At 54.8% G+C, this 15,878-nt stretch overlaps 1 protein-coding gene across 1 annotated transcript in view; it reads left to right on the top strand.

The window, feature by feature from the left end:
- The first annotated feature begins 13,828 nt into the window (after positions 1-13,828).
- The window catches only part of CDK18 (cyclin dependent kinase 18), a 40,215-nt gene continuing 38,165 nt past the window's right edge, over positions 13,829-15,878 (top strand). Inside the window, exon 1 of the mRNA XM_040616576.1 lies at positions 13,829-14,253. The gene's annotated coding sequence lies outside the window, so the exon portion shown is untranslated. The remainder of the gene's footprint in view (positions 14,254-15,878) is intronic.

Below are 15,878 nucleotides of genomic sequence, written 5' to 3'. Positions count from 1 at the left end.
CGAGGTAGTTAAAAGCTGCAACTTAAGGACTCGAGAGGGGGGTGGAGGTGGACAGACTCACTGAGCATGAAAAGCAGCTATTGGCTCTGCCTCCCCGGCTGCTCTGCCACTGGGCTGGGCTGAACATGTGTCATCCTTCCCCTTGGTTCCCCTTATTTCCCCGTCACTGTCCTTCCCGCTCGGAAGGAGGCGAGTTATTGCCGGGTGATGGACCCCCCCGCAGCAGCTCACATCGCACCTGCCCCCTCGCAGGGCTGCTCGGGCAGATGCAAACGCTGCCCGAGACGCCCCGCTCCCTCCCCATGTCATGCAGCATATGGCGCGTGATTTTTAATTTCCTCGGGACGGCGGCTCGTATGGCGACTGGCAGGTTTCTCATCGAGCTTTAGCAGGCCTTTGATTAACCCCCGGTAGATCCTTATGTGCCAACTGTCCGTATGGGCTGAACAAAGCACTTCCCGATTCCACCGCTCCCTACTTCCTTCTCATTAACGGGGAGCTCTTCGTTTGAGCCCCCGCCAGGACAGCGAGATTGGTGTCCTGCCTTTAAAGCTGCCTCTCCCACATTACAGCAGGTGAGATCTCTTGCTGGGAAGAGGAGCCCGGCTAGACTCCTTTTGCAAACCCTGCCTACCTGTTACATGTCAGCCCTGTGCAGGATCGATCTTGCCAAATGAAATAGCTGAACGTTTATATCAGTGGCAATGCGAGAATCCGGCTTTTCTGCAGGGCTGCTCTCTCAGGCTCTCTGCAAACACAGGTGGAGTTGCTCAGTTCTGCTCGGGTCCTGCGGGGAAAGCTTCCTCTGCAACCACAGCCGCTTCTTTTGCAAAATTTGAGGTCCTTAATAACACAAGAAATTAGTCCACCCCTTCAACAAATCCCTGCGTGATTGCAAGGAGCTGCGCTGTGTCTCTTGGGTAACAGGCACCATTTCCAACAACATATATTGTGCTTGCAGATCAGCCGCAGGTTTGTTCACTCTTGTGCATTAATTACTGATTCCTCATGGGAATAGCTTTCACTCTGCAGACTGTTCAAACTGAGACTGGGTCGGGGTTTGTGTGTTCGAGCACAAATGGGCAACGAGCAGCCTGGTTGTCTCTTCTTCTGAAAGGTTTCTAGTATGTGCAGCTCTGGCTGTGACAGCAGGAATGTCACTGTTTTAACTCCATCTCGTATCAACAAGGCCCAACTGCTCCTGTGTGTGGTCCTCGGTGCAGAGACAGCGCAGAGAGCAGGGAGCCCCTTGCCTGGTGGGTTCTGGTTGATGAATGATTGTGGAGAAGCAGCTGCTGCCTCGGTGAGGATGCGTGCGCGCTTCCCACCTCTAATCCAGCTCTGCCGTCTCGCTGCAGCATCGCCATGGCACTCTGGTCCTCTCGCTGGCATTAGAAGGAACAATCACGTTGCATTTTGCACATAAGGAGCATGGCAAATGGATTTGCCGTCTTCATGGACTTTGTTTTTTAACAAAAGCAAAAACTACTAAAAATGTAATCACTTTACGCTGCTGCTTTTACAAGACAAAGCCGAGTCTCCTAGTGAACACTCCATCATTCACCTTTGTTCAGGCAGAGAGGGGATCGTTAGGACAGCAGATGCCATCAGGGAAATCCTTCTATTTGCTTTGTTCTTCGATAGACCCCGAGGTTGCAAGAGCATCCCATTAGTTACATGGGAACTAAGGGCTTCAATATTTGTTTGATGCACAGGATGAAAAATGTGGCAGCACCTCTGGACCTGGGATGCTGTTTTCTGGAGTGAAAGACCTTGGTGCCCTGGCTAGAGGCAAACCTCCAAGAACAGGTAAAGCCGCTGAGAAACAGGCATTTCTGATGCTGCTTGTGAGGGGAAAATGACACAAGCAAGGCACTTGTATGAGCAGTACGGTGAGTTCCTGCAAAACCGCGGTGTAAATACGGTCAGACTGTTTGCTGCTGGACAGGCACACTCAAGCAATGCATCCCTCCCTGGGGGAGTTTTACAGCCTTCAAGCTACGGGAGGGTTGCAGCTCAGCTGTAGTTAACGTTGAGAAAACGGTAAAAGAGTGGTTACATCCTCTAAAATACACGTCTCGTGCTGGATTTCAATAGCATTTGCTGAGCTCCACAGAAGGCAGAAATGTGGGATAGTTGTCCATCCTTGGGGATATTTCAGAGAGATACAGCTGCCCTAAACCACAGTGTTCTTACAAAAGCCCACCTCGTTCCTGCAGCAGCGTGGGGAGGAAAGTGCTGCCAGTTTTCAAGTGTTTTTCCAAAATCTACCCGCTAGCGGGCAGCAGGGCGAGAGGCTGTTTATGGGAGAAATGAGATGTCACCTGAGAACTGCAAGAGAGGGATCGTTTGTCTTAAAAACGTTTAATGTGATGTGCAACAGTTGTGGCCCAGAAGCAAACTGCGGATGCTTCATCCTGATCCTGTGCAATAACCAGCTGAAACCTCTATCCTAGCAGGAAACCTGTGTGCGAGCTGATGGTTTTCTCCTGCAGCCTTAAAGCCCAGGTAGCTCCCACAGTGGAGCAGAAGTGACTTGCCCAGTATTTCAGTTGGTGTTTGTGGCAGAAGTGGGATGCGGTGTGACCCCCATCCCCGCAGCGTTTCCCACAGGGCAGGAAAGGTTGCATGGTGAAGCCCCAAATGTCACCAGGTGCCCGGCGCTTACCGCTGTGTGCTCACAGCTTTTCCACCGCTTCCTCATGCCACCGGCTCGTGCAGGCAGATTTTGGGGGGGGAACCAGGAGCAGCGATGCTGCCCCCAGACAGGTTCAGCAGCTCCGCCACCCCAGGCTGAGCTTTTGCACGCCCTTGTGTGCCGGCATGTGTGCACACACGGGCTCCACCACCCCAGGCTGAGCTTTTGCACACCCTTGTGTGCCTGCATGTGTGCACACACGGGCTCCACCACCCCAGGCTGAGCTTTTGCACACCCTTGTGTACCTGCATGTGTGCGCACACAGGCTCCACCACCCCAGGCTGAGCTTTTGCATGCCCTTGTGTGCCGGCATGTGTGCACACACGGGCTGGAAGGACGTTGGTTTAACAGACCATGGGGCTGCTTTAACTCCTCCTCAGCCCTGCAGCAGTCTGTGCTTATCCTATGGGATACTCCAGTGCTTGCTGCTGCCCTGGGAAGCCTGGGCTCCGCTGCCTGGTGCGTGCATCGCTGACAGGGTGGTCTGCGCTGCCAGCAGCACCCAGGCAGTGCCAGGGCTCAGCAGAGGCAGTGGGTACCCCAGTTCAGCCTGGCTGAAGGCAGCTGAGCAGAAAGGGTGGCATGGCCTTGTTTCTGTGCCTGTCTCAGCTGGGTCGCATGGGTGCAGCCTGGCATTTCCCAGCCAGTCGTTTCTCCAGAGGACCACGAGGTGGAAGCATTTTCCAAAAACTCCTGTGATGGACCCCAAATCACGGGCAAGACCTGCCTCTAGTGTGAGCAGGCGGGACAGGACCGCCAAGTTGCTGCGGGGTGGCTGTACCCTGGAGAATAGAGCTGAGAAGGGATCCAGTAGGAGCACAGGTCACAGGGGTAAAAGACCCTTCTCCAGGAAAAGGCTCCTGCAGTTATCCGTGATGTTAGCTGCCCACTACCCAGGGAAAAATGTCTTGTATTCAGCACCTCAGAGACAGAAACGCAGGAGCACACACTGCGCAGGGCCGTGCACCATGCTCTGGACCCCCCATGCCTGCTCCATGCAGATGGCCCGCCCGGTAGTTACTTGTGTGTAACTCCTGGACCCCAGGTGCTGAGCCCAGACATCCTGGAGAGATGACTGCGTTCCTCTTTTTCCTCCTCTAAACAGAACTCTTGGACACCTGGGTTTGTGGCAGCTCTGTGCAGCCCACTCCCCTTTCCCGAGAGGGCCAACGTTGGTATCCAGATGCCTCGCCACACACCATGTCCTGCTGCTCAGAGCCAAAAAGTCCAACCGGTGGCCCCGAGGCTGCGAGCCCAGCAGGACCTGCCTCTGCCTGCCTGGGAGGACCAGTGCTTCCCTGTGGGCTCGGCAGTGGCCAGGTAACACAGCCAGGAGCAGCGCTGGCCACTTGGCATGGCACGGCGCTCAGCCCTTGTTCCTCATGCTTGGCTGGGGCTCGGGGTGCTGAGTCACGGCCGATCAGCTGTGCCTTATCTAGCCGGGTGAGCCGACAGCTGCTCGGTCCGCTCAGCCCTCCCAGCCGGGCAGGAATCACTGGCATGCGGCTGAATGCCAGGCACCAGCCTGCTGGAAGGTTGTCTCAGCCCATGGGAGATGCCGGCTGGTGCTTCCCAGCCAAGAGAGCTCAGCCCCTGTCAGCCAGGGGGCACAAAGCGGGCTGGGGACAGAGCCCCATAAATACCATTCCTTGCCGCCATCAGCCTATCAATGGTACTGTGCTCGTTTCCCTGAAATATTTTATAAGTGAGGCACGGAGAGGAAAAAGGACTTGACAGCAGTGAAACGTCACCCAGGTTCACCTCTGCTGTGGAGAGCTCCTGTTCAGTGCTCCGCTCCACCACACCATCCCACCAACCTCGGGCAAGTCCCTTCACCTCTTCGCCAGTCGGACATTTCCTTGATAGCTGTGGAGGGGTTAAATATGATGAAATCCAGGGAGGAGATCGTATCTAGAGCCAGCTAAATGGGTACTGCACTCCTTTTACAGATGATCCCACAGTCAGGAGGTGCTTGGCTTCCAGATGTTTGGGGCAGGGGGAGGAGGAGGTTACAGCAGCACCAGCTTCTAGGCAGGACCCACATTCCTTGGCTGGCTCCGCTCCACCCCCAGCTCCAGAGCAGAGAAGTAGTTTGGTCCAGCATCCCTGTATGTGACAGAATAAATGTGCAGAGTCCAGCTCAGTATGTAAAAATGCCTTGACATTTAGCCTTCCCCTGTGCTTGTTTACTAAGTAAACAGCTAAAAATAAGTTGGTTATACCCAAGGGGCTTTTGAGTAGCACTAAACCAAGAGACTGAAGGCTGTATGCTGGGTAACAGAACTGGTATTTTGCTCTCACTCTCAGTTCTACATCAAAGTAGTTTTATGGACTTTATTCCTGACTTGACTCAGCATGAGCACAGGGAGGATCAGCCTCATCATCTGCAAATGCAGATCTCTTCTGTGGTGCTAATTGATTTAACCTGTGAGAAAACAAGAGGGCAGATTTATCCAGAACAGTCCTGCCTTAAACCTGTATTTTGGTGTTGTTTTTTTTTTTTTTTTTTTCCCCTGGACGTGCCTCACGTAGTCAAAAGTAGTGGCACCAGTGGCTGGCCTACAGGAATGCCTGTGCTGGCAGATGGTGGGTGGGTGCTGGACCTCCCCAGGGCACGGCACGGGGGAGGAGAGAGGCAAAGCACAGCACTGGGGTTACTGTGATTTCTGAAACCTCTTGAGGGCTGTGCTGCCAGTGCACCCTTACAAGGTCACGCATGTACCATCCCACCCAGCACTTCAGCCCGCTCCGCCTGGCAGAGGAGATGGCGAGCCCTTTGAAGTCCTGCTGTGAGGCCTCTTAGATGCTGCTGGAGCCTGGGGAGAGGTGGGCTCTCTGCCTGTATGGAGGGGCTTTAGATGGCCAAGTGCAGCCTCCAGTCCTAGGGCATCCTGCTCTGGTTCAGAGCGTTTAGGTTGTATGAAGCACCATGACTAGATTGAGCCTCCAGAGTCCTTTTTCTGAGCTTCAGGATTTGGAAAGGCTTCTGGTCAAGTTATTTGGTACGCAAGGATGGTACACAATGGAACGACGCCGTGCTTTTCCCCAGAGCTAGGAACGACTGCAAAGACAGTGTTTCCCTACAGCTATAGGCAGAGCATCAACACTGCTGGCAGCCCTTTGGTGATGCTGTGGGCGGGATGCTGAGGTGAGGAGCCCTGGCTCCCAGTCTGCTGTGGAGACACCGGGGATTTCGCTACACTGTGGAGGCTCAGCGCTCAGAAAACTAGACCAACCGAGGGCAAGATCAGGCCAAGACCAGTAGAGTGTGCTGGGCTGTGACCACTCCATCCACAGAGCACTCAGCACCTGTCAGAATGGATTTTGAGCCTCTTCCAGCCAGAAGTCAGCGAGAAAGTTTCTCCGCAGCATGTCAGGGAAAACAATTTCAGGCTGTGTTTATAGCACAGGTGTGCAGCATGCGAGCAGAAGAGGGAACTCAACATGCCATTGGAGACTTATTGGCTGGGGAATTACAGTGCTAATAAAATAATAGGTGTATTCAGCTAGGAAGAGGCTTGTGCTGTAGATTCTCCCCAGAGACTGCTGGTGGTTTTCTCCTGGGCAGATGCCTTCAGCACCAGTTAAAGCATGTTCTGGGCCACCCCCTGAAAGCCCTTCCCCAGTGGGGGAAAGCAGCCCATCTCCCCTCCCCTGCACAGCCTGGAGCAGGACCTGTGCTGTGCCTGCACAGCGCTGTATGCTGTCCCTGGGATGCCAGGGGTTTTCCCTGGGGTGCAGGCTGTCCTGCAAGGCTTTGCCACTGAGTCTTACCTCCAAAAATTTCTCTCTGCCCATCACAACCTTTGCTGCTGATGCATGTATGTTTGCTAGCTGGGAAGGAGGGGACAAGGTCCTTGTCTGCCCTGCCTGCGCCAGCCAGTTTTGTTTTTGCCCAGGGGAGAAGCAGCACAGAGCAGTATGCAAATGTTTATTGTGGAGGCAGACGACTGGAGCAGTGTTGTATTCGAGTGCACGTTTCCATAAAGCCTGCTGGGATGAAGACAGGAGCTGACACTGAGGCGCATGGACTTGCAGGAGCTCGCACAGCCCCTCAGGGGCGGCAGGGAAGAGGGAGCGAGCCCAGGGGTCCTGTGGTGCCACTGCTGCCTCGTCACTGACCACGCTGTGGTTCACACCCTGTGCCCGCGGTGTTGGTGGGTGCCCTTCCAGCAGCCCCCAGCCCAGAGCTGGGAGAATTTTGGGGATGCTGTTGCTGCAGCACCCTGCCCCGGCAGCTCCCCCTCTGATCACGGGAGCTGTCATCCTGCTGACCTGCCCAAGAGGAAGGACTTGCACACAGCAAGTGGCAGCTGTGTATGAGATTTTCCTCTTTTTAGCTAACTCTGCTGCCATCTGCTCCAATTCCCTAATTATAACAGCAGAGGTGGGGGATGTCAGACTGGTTAGCAGGCGGTGTGGGGTGAACATCAGCTCCAGCAGCCTCGATAGATCCATGTGGGCCGGAGAGGCTCCCAGACACCGCAAGCTTGGCTGGCACAAGTGCTGGCATATGCATGAAGGTGGGACTGCGCCCACTCCACTCCCAGCTAAGCCAAGTATCTTTCTTGGGCATATCCCCACCACTCCTGCCCTCTCAGGGATGCTTTGCCCTGTGCTCCACCATGCATGTGTCTGCCACCGCAGTTCAAGCCTTTCTTGGCTCTCTTTTTTGGAAATGTTCTCGCATTTATCATCCCTCTAATGCCTGCTGAAGTTTCTGCCTGCATCAATGTTTTGGGAAGCCAAAGCTGGGTTGGATTCCTCATTTGGGCTGAAAATAGCTAACAGACTGTGAGGCAAGCAGCAAATCCTGGCTTAGCATCCTGACGCTGTCATAGCCAGCAGTGAGGAAGTCCCTTTCTGGTGCCACCCAAGCTGTTCCTGCTGAATAGTGCCAGCCCGCTGCCATGGCTCCTCCCTTTCCATCCATCCATCCATGTGGCCAAAGGCTCAGAAGAGTCCTTATCCTCCAGCCAGACCTCCTGCACTGCCTAGGCCAAAGGATTGCATCCTGCTAATAGGGGTCTTACTGGTTTGGGCTGGAAAACCATGTCTGATGCTCTGTTCTTCGTCACAGGGTATTTCTTGTATGGCGGGTCTCAGTCCAAGCAGGGACTCCCACTTTCTGTCAGCAGGAAAGCACCAGACACTTTGCTGGTGTTCCTGGTGTAGGCTGGCAAAGAGAAGAGTCTGGTGTGTTAGGTTTGCCTGGGCACATTCTCCTACAGTACTTTAACCCTGATGCTCCTTGCTCCCAAGAGGAAGCAGAGATTTAAGCCCTTGGTGCACTTACTCACCTCTTTCCAGTGGAGAGGACTGACTGTTCAGCCTACAGCTCACCCCGTGAACTGCCTTGGAAAGGGGAAGCTTGTCAGTGAGTCACTCAGAGACAGATGGATTGTTCTCTGAAAAAATAACTTATCTCATCCCCGCACTTGCTTCACACAGGGTGATGAGGGACAAGGTCCGCTCACAGGAGCAAACTCCCTTGGGGACGGCGTTCTGTTACTTTTGAACTGCAGTGCCGGCGCCTGGGCTCCTCTCGGCAGAGCTGATGTGCTTTAACCCCTGTGAGGCAACTGCTGAACCCAGCTGGAAACCTTCAAGCGGAGCAGTCTTGCTCAGTTTCTCCAGGTCCCATGGCGGCATGAAGATCACTGTTGTTAGGGGGTGTCAGCCCTGGTTCTGCGTGCCAGCCTTACCTTTGCGTTGAGGCTTCCTCTCTCTGCTGTGTAACAGAGAGGAGGGTGCACACAGCCGTGAGTGAAATGCCAAAAACAAAGGCCAAACTCACCTTCCAGCGATACCACTGGCAGGGCAGTGGATGCTTTTGTTCCAGAGCTGCTTGCCAGGGGAGAAGTTTTGGTATCCGTCATATTTCATGCATTTTTCTGGCTTTGCCCATTGTGCTGCTAGAGTTTTGTACGCTTATAGTAGAATTGTGGAGGAAATACTTTGTGTATAATCCTTAATTTTTTATAATTTGGCAGCTCCTGGTTGCTAAGTGCAGGAATCTCTGGTGTGGATTGGTGGATATGTTGTTATGGTGATGCTCCATGGGCAAAATTGAGAGGAGATGCTGCTGGATTCAGCAGTTTGCAATTGGCCTGATGGTTGCCATGGTCAGCCATGCTTTGGCCAACTGTACGCTGTGGATGGTGACTTTATTTTGTCATGCAGCATGATGGCTTATACAGTGATTTACACTGAGTTTAGTTTCAGGTTGGTTGGTGTTCACAGAGAGTCAATTCTTGTGCGGGACAAGAGTAGACTGCATGTCATTGGGGCTCGGTTAGGTATGTTGTTGGAGGTTTGCAGTGAGACTTTGAGGAACTCCCTCAGCTCTGGGAACAAGCACTTGTCTGCATCAGCAAGGATATCTGAACTTGCCTCCATTTCTCCTGCTCTTCAGTTCACCGGCCAGTAAAACAGGAATAATTATATTCCTGTTGTCTTGCCCATTTACATTTTTGGAGTCAGTGGAGTTGCAGGTGCCCACCAGAGATGTAACTTGAGGGGAGGGGGTTATTAAATGAGGGTGATCTACAGCTATTGCATCCCTTGTTTGCACCGTGCACAGGCACACACTGAGCCTTGTGATGCAGCAGCAGCCACCCTCCCAGTAACAGCAGTGGGTGCATTTGGCCTCTCCAGCACTCTCCGGGAGCAATCCTGGCACACCAGGCTGGGCAGTTAAGCACGGGGCCCATTTGCCCATTTTCCTTGACTTAGCAGCCAGCTTTTTCACTAAAGCACTCGGACTGTTGCTGAAATGCAGCGCTGGTCTCCGGGCAATGATTTCCACATGCCTGCATGTGCACAAGGGAGAACGGTCCATGAGCTTGGGAGGCATTGAACAAATTTTCTTTCCATGACTCGGTGCCTGCATTACTATTGAATGTCAGGGCAGTGGGGAAGGGAACTGCTGCCTGGATGCAGTGACTGTAAAATATTCCCTGCAGACCTACACAGAGCCGCTTGCCTTAGAGCAGCACACATGCATGTCCATGTGAGTTTAATAGTGGAGAAAACGTGCCTGCGAGCTGCTGGGGATCTGGAGGGATCTGCAACTCGGGCGCTGCTCTGTGTGGCAGGGGAATGCAGGCAGAGGAGCTGCAGGAAGAAAACAGGTGAACCCCCCCTGGAGCTGACCTGCGTTTCCTTAAGAAGTGAAGCACATTCGCGTTGCTGCTGTTTCTCTAATGCCCCAGTCTCGGCTGTCAGGTTTAATATACTTCCTACATTTACTGGGATTGCCAGGACTCTTATGTGTGAGCGCTGGGTGCAGACTGGAGCCCCGGATCTCTCTCTAGGGAGACAGAGATGCCTACGGGGTCGATAGACCAGTGTTCAGAGGTCCGTACCTTTCTTAGCTGGCTCCTCCTGGGCTTGGCTCTTCATTGCATTTTGACATCTTTGTCCCATTCAGCTCCCTGCTAAGCACATCCACATGACTCCCACTTCAGTTTTAACTCCAGTCAAAGGATTTCATTTAGAGACTGCCATCACCTCTGCTCAGCTTTTTGCTCTTAAGACTAAACACCTGAGCTGCCTTGGTTTCCTCCTAAGGCCGGTCTGCCAGCCCTCTGCTTGTCCCCTACAGGCTCTGGGCACTCTCCCTCCTCTCTCCATAAGCAGGTGCCGAACTGGATGGAGTGTCCCCGCTGGGGCCTCACCATGTGAGGGAAGAGATGGAGGATTTAATGTGTCTGGCCAGGAGCCACGCAGGGAGCACGCCTGGGGCAGGGCGCAGTTTTACAAGACAGGCACTGCCTGGGCTCTAGCTCCGTGTCAGTCCATACAGTGCTCCCGTAGCCCTCTTCTCAGGCAGGTTTGCACAGGGACAAGGGGTGCACAGTGGAGTCTCGCACCCTGCATTTGCCCGTGCATGGGCTGTGGGGCTGGAACTGCTGCCCCCATTGCCCCGAGGCTGTGCTGACTTCTCGGCATCCCTGGTCCCTCTCTCACATCTCTGCAGTGGTGTTTGCTGACAAGGAAGGTTCTGGAGAGGAGCAGCCCAAGCAAACCCCTTGGGTCTGTGATTAAAATGCTGCTCAGGATGCTGCAGCCTTCCCTGCTGCTCCTGAAAATCATTCCAGCCTGCATGCCACTTGCAGCCTGTGAAACAGAGGTACCGTTCTTGCCTTGCTTAGCAAAGGAGCCCAGCTCAGCAGCTCTGGCTGCTGTCTCTCTGGGGGTAGCTTTTCAGGAGGGGTGAAGAGGGTGAGTGATCTCCTGGTGTACAGCAGAAGCAGGATTGCTTCTACCTGGAGGAAGTCCTAGGACTGTGCCGACGGCATGAACAGCTCAGAGCCATCAGCGCGGGTTATACACATGGCAGCCCTGCTCGGCCGCAGCACCGCGCCAGCTGTGCCCCTCTGGATGGAGACAGACGTGAGCGTGCCTGACTCTCTGCTGGCTGCAGCCTTCTCTCCTTCACACCTCCCCCTTCTTTCCTCTCTCCAGCCAAATGCACAGCTGGGCTGAGGTGCTGTTTGCAGGAAGGTGACAGCAGACGGGCCCCGGGGTGAGGAAGCACAGCCTGTGTATCTTCAAAAGATGCAATTTATATCAAAGGGGAGAGCAACTGTGGGCTGCAGCCCAGCACGCCCCTGGCAAGGGGACCAGGCCAGGGACACACTAGGAATTGCACAACTGGAGTAGTAGGAGGAGAAGGATTTGTTGAACAAAGTCTCCCCCACCATGAGCTGAGGTGATCACAACAATGGACTTGCACAAAGTCTTGTAGCTTCCCAGCCAGACCCATTTTTTAATGAAATACTCCTAACTACAATGAGCCCATTTTCACACCTGATTTCCCCTGGAACTCCATGAGGCTATGTGATTTCACTGTGACAATACAAAAGCGAAAAAGCAACCCCAGAACCCAAAGTAATTTTAGAACAAATTCACAAAAACCAAGCATGCCTGCCTCTTGCTCATCCATTAAGTTGGCATGTTTGAAAAACACCCTGCAGGCACTGCCTTGCAAACGCACTGCTCGGTATTGCAGAGGCATCCGTTGGTGGGTGCCAAGTTCAACAGCGGCGACCTCAGCCCATGTTGCCCTTCACAGAGCACACATTAAGGGACAGTTTGCTTTGGGCTATTATTGGTGGAACGGACCCAGCCCCACTACACAGTGTAGAGTCTCATTAGCACCACATCAGTCTGCCAGGGAGATGTACTGCGTTCTTGTCCCACGTGCTGGTGAACATCCACCACACCATAATGCAGCTCCCCTCCCATCCAGTCTTTGAACATGCATGTCTAGGAATCCCTGCTGGCTGCAGCAGCTGGGTGCTTTCCCTCTCCACATCCTCCTCCCAAAGCCATCCCTGTCACGCTTACAGCAATCCCTTCCTCAGCATGTTGATTATTGTAATTTATGTTTATGAGGAATGTTATGCGCCAATAAGCAGCCTGTCTGACGCTGCCACTGAGCTCATGTCTCCGTCCACTAATTGCTTGTAACGTTCTTTTCCCTCGCACCTCGCTTTCTTTTAGAGCTGGTTTGTCTGTCCGTCTCCAGTTTGAGGGCTTCCTCTCCTTAATTAGCCAGAGCTTTTCCTGGGGATCTCCTTTCCTTTCTGTCTTAAGATGGACTTACAGTGCCAGGTGGTCTCATGGCTGTGGTATGGAGCATGTGGCAGCAGTTGTTATGCCAAGGGCTGCACTGGGCTGGGAATGGCACAGAAGTGTTTGAGACATCTCCCCCTCCGGAGGTATCCCCCCTTTAAATAGAGGAGACGGGTGAGCGTGGAAGTCAGAGGCATGCCAGCGCCTGGCTGGGCTGCTGGGCTGCAGGAAACGTTCCAGTTTCTGCAGCCAGTGGCATCAAGGGAGCGTGATGGCTATCGTCACATGGAGCTGCCGCTGACTTTGCAGCCCACATGACCAGGTACTCATTGACCAGGGGTTAGGGGAGGGCAGTCGTTCACGTGAGCCAAGAGCCAGCCTGCTCATCGTGCCACTGGGTCCTATCCTTTGCTGCTCCTCCCTGAGCCCTGCAGAGCAAAGGATGCGAATCTCCATGATGCGGGTGGGAAACAAGCTGCTCGGGGCAGCAAGAAACAAGCTGCTTGCCCTGTGTCACATCAGTCATCGCACCCCAACCGGGGCAACGTGCCTCAGGCTTGAACTCTGCATCTGCTTCTGGAGGGGCAGTTCCAGTTCCCAGCCTGTGGTTCAGCCCTGGGTGCTCAGATGACTCTGAGCTCCTGTGCTCACTAAACAAACTGATGGAAGTGCTGGCGTGGAATGTTTTACCCCACTCACAGAGCAGACAAGCATTACTAAGGGCTTCAGGTCTCAGCAGGGTGTTGCCATGGGGCAGGCTAAAGTGAACAAACAAAATGGATCCTGGTAAAACATCCCTTCCCTCCATGGGGGCTCAGCTTTTACACTTCTGCAATGCCATCTGTGAACCTCTTCCCTGTTCCTTGAAGCGTCTCCCAGCAAGCTCGATGGTTCTAATATAAGATATGAGAGTCAGCAAGTCCCCCGAAACTCCCACATTGAAAAAGGAAAAAGGAAAAGGGAGTGCCGTCAGCAGCAGAACTCGGGAGGCCTGAATGTGTATGTTCTGGACAGTCTTCTTCGTGGAATCTCAGATATCTGGAAAGGAGAAGGTCCTGTATGCTTCCCTGCGATAGGATTTTCCCCCAGAGAGCTTGCACCCCCTTTCCTCCTCCTCACCAGCTCTGCTGCGTCCTCTGGGTTCACGCTCTCCGTACTCTGTGTAGATGGATGTTGTTCCTTCCCTGGCCAGGTCTCCTGCTGGCATCCCTCTGCCTTCCCCCGCCACTTAAACCTCCCGCACAACCCCCAGATTTAGGCATAATACCCGCTAATTGCAAAACCTCTACTGACAGGGGATGCTCTGTAGAGGGAAGACGAGGATTAATATAGCTGGGGATATAAGAAATTAATTAGTTTCAGACAGACAATGTTGGCACCTCCAGTCAGCCTGATTTATTTCCACGGCTGGTCTATTTTTGGCAAACTGAGAATGTTTGGCTAAATATAAGAAGAGAAATAGCTGGAACGGGTGGCAAAGCTGCTGCTAAATACATAACGCCACCGGGGTGACGGAGGCTGAAATTCCCGAGGCGTTCGGGTCCCGGGCGCGCCCCCGGTCCCACGAGAGCCCGCAGGACAGCGGGAAGCGCCGCGGGGGGCACGGGGCGCCGGGGCGGGATCCGTGCGGGGGGGTGCGCGCCCCCCGCCCGCAGCGCCCCCCGCCCGCAGCCCCCGCCGCGCTCCCGGCCGTCCCGGCGCGGCCCCGCCGGGGCTCCTTATCCCGGGGCTGCGGCGGGGAGGAGCCAGCGCCGCACCGAGCGGAGCGCCGGCACCGCGCCGGGTCCCGCACCGCGCCCGCACCGCTCCAGCCCCTTCCGGCGGCAGCACCGGCCCCGCTTCTCCCCCGGCAGCGGCAGCGGCGCCCGCCCCGTGCCCGGTGCGGCCCCGCAGCACCGCCCCTGCCCTGCCCGGGACCCGGCGTGGCGGCGGCAGGAAGGAGGAAGGAGGGAGAGCGACCTGCGCGGCGGCCGGTGAGTGCGGGCTGCGCACCGCGGAGGGCCGGGACCCCCGCCGGGACCCCCGCCGCCTTTGGGACGCTTTGGGCAGGAGTGCCCGGGGAGGGGATGGCTGAAGTTGGACGGGCGGCGAGGGAGGGCTCAGCTCTGCGCCGAGCACAGCGAGAAATAATACCTGCCTGCGCCCCGGCGGAGGAGATCCCTGCGCCTGCTTTGCTCCTAAACGTGGTTCAGGGAGCCCTGGGCAGCCCTTCGCTCGCTGCTGACTTCTCCAGCACCAGACACCCCGGCATGGTCTCCCTGCGAAGGACCTGCAGGGGGTCTTCTGTCTGCAGCGTGAAAGTTGGGGGGCTTGCAGGGGGGCTGACACGCAGGGTCGGTCTGTCTGGGGGGTTTCCCCTGCTCAGGCTGGAGTCCTGCTGCTGTGTGGCCGGCAGCATGGCATTCTCCTTGCGCTGCGTTTTTTTGCAGCTGGCTGTATCAGCTGCATCTCTCCCAACGCGCCTGTTGCTCCGACAGTTTCCCAGGGGCGTGAAGAACTCACCCCGGAGAGCACCTGTCCCGGCAGGGAGCTCCCCAGGCCGCCCGCGGAGAGCTGCTCTCCCTGCCGCCCCAGCACTAGCTCCTGCCCAGCCGGGCTTTAATAACTCGGCTCTTCTCTCCATGAAAACAAACCGGGATGAGCATGCTGGCTGGTGGGCACAATGGTGGCATTAGCTGTGAAAAGAAGAAAAGCATCAGGGTCAGGCCTGGGGCTGCTGGCGTTGGGTTTTTTAGTGCTCAGCATCAAGCGAATGAATGGCGCGATGTGTGCGCGCTGAGGATCGGAGAAGGCGCCTGGAGGGGAAGCGCTTTGCTCAAGCGGCAGGCAGAAAGTTAGTGCCTCTGGATGAGATCTGTGAAAGGGCAAGTGCCTTCGGACAGGACCTTCTTCCTGCAAGGAAACAGGATTAATTTCCTCCTCAGTGGTAATGGGGCAGCGTGTAGATCTGCAACATGTGCTAACACACAGAGCTGAAACGTGGTGAACGCAAGCAGAGTCTTGTTTTCCAGCCTCACGAGGCATTGACAGGGCATCTGGGTCACCCCGTCTGTGGAGAGGTCACGAAAACCAGTTCCCACGATCCTGAAAAGATTCCCTTTATGCAGGCACCAGCCCATTAGATAATTGGTCAGTTGGTGTCAGCGGGAACACATCAGTGGTGGCGCGCTGAGATCCCAAATTGCTTTTGTAGTGGAGAGCATCCTCTCCTCCCTGGAGAAGGTACAAGTACATCGATGGGATGTGACATGATGTGTCCAAGAGCCTGACGTAAAGAGGGAGCAGAGGCAGGAACAGAAGGGAGGGCACCTGGTTCACCGGCTGGCACCTTGCCCGTGAAACTTCATCTCTGTGTGTATATCTGAGGCATTCCACTCGCTCTTTACTGGTTTTCAGACTCTCTTTGTCATGTCAGGGGACTTCTGTGCAAGTTTTGGTGCCCGTTCTCTGGGTGGGACCACTTTGGACGATAGATTTCATAAATTTGTTTCCAAGGGCCCAGACTTATTCAGTAATGCAGGAAGGTATTGGGACCTTGTCCAGATGAGGGCAATTAGTAAATGACCAGTGGAACAACCTCTCCAGCAATGGCTGGGAG

This window comes from Falco naumanni, chromosome 17, assembly GCF_017639655.2.
Source record: "Falco naumanni isolate bFalNau1 chromosome 17, bFalNau1.pat, whole genome shotgun sequence".
Classification (NCBI taxonomy): Eukaryota; Metazoa; Chordata; class Aves; order Falconiformes; family Falconidae; genus Falco; species Falco naumanni.
This window is presented reverse-complemented; position numbering and strand designations above follow the sequence as displayed.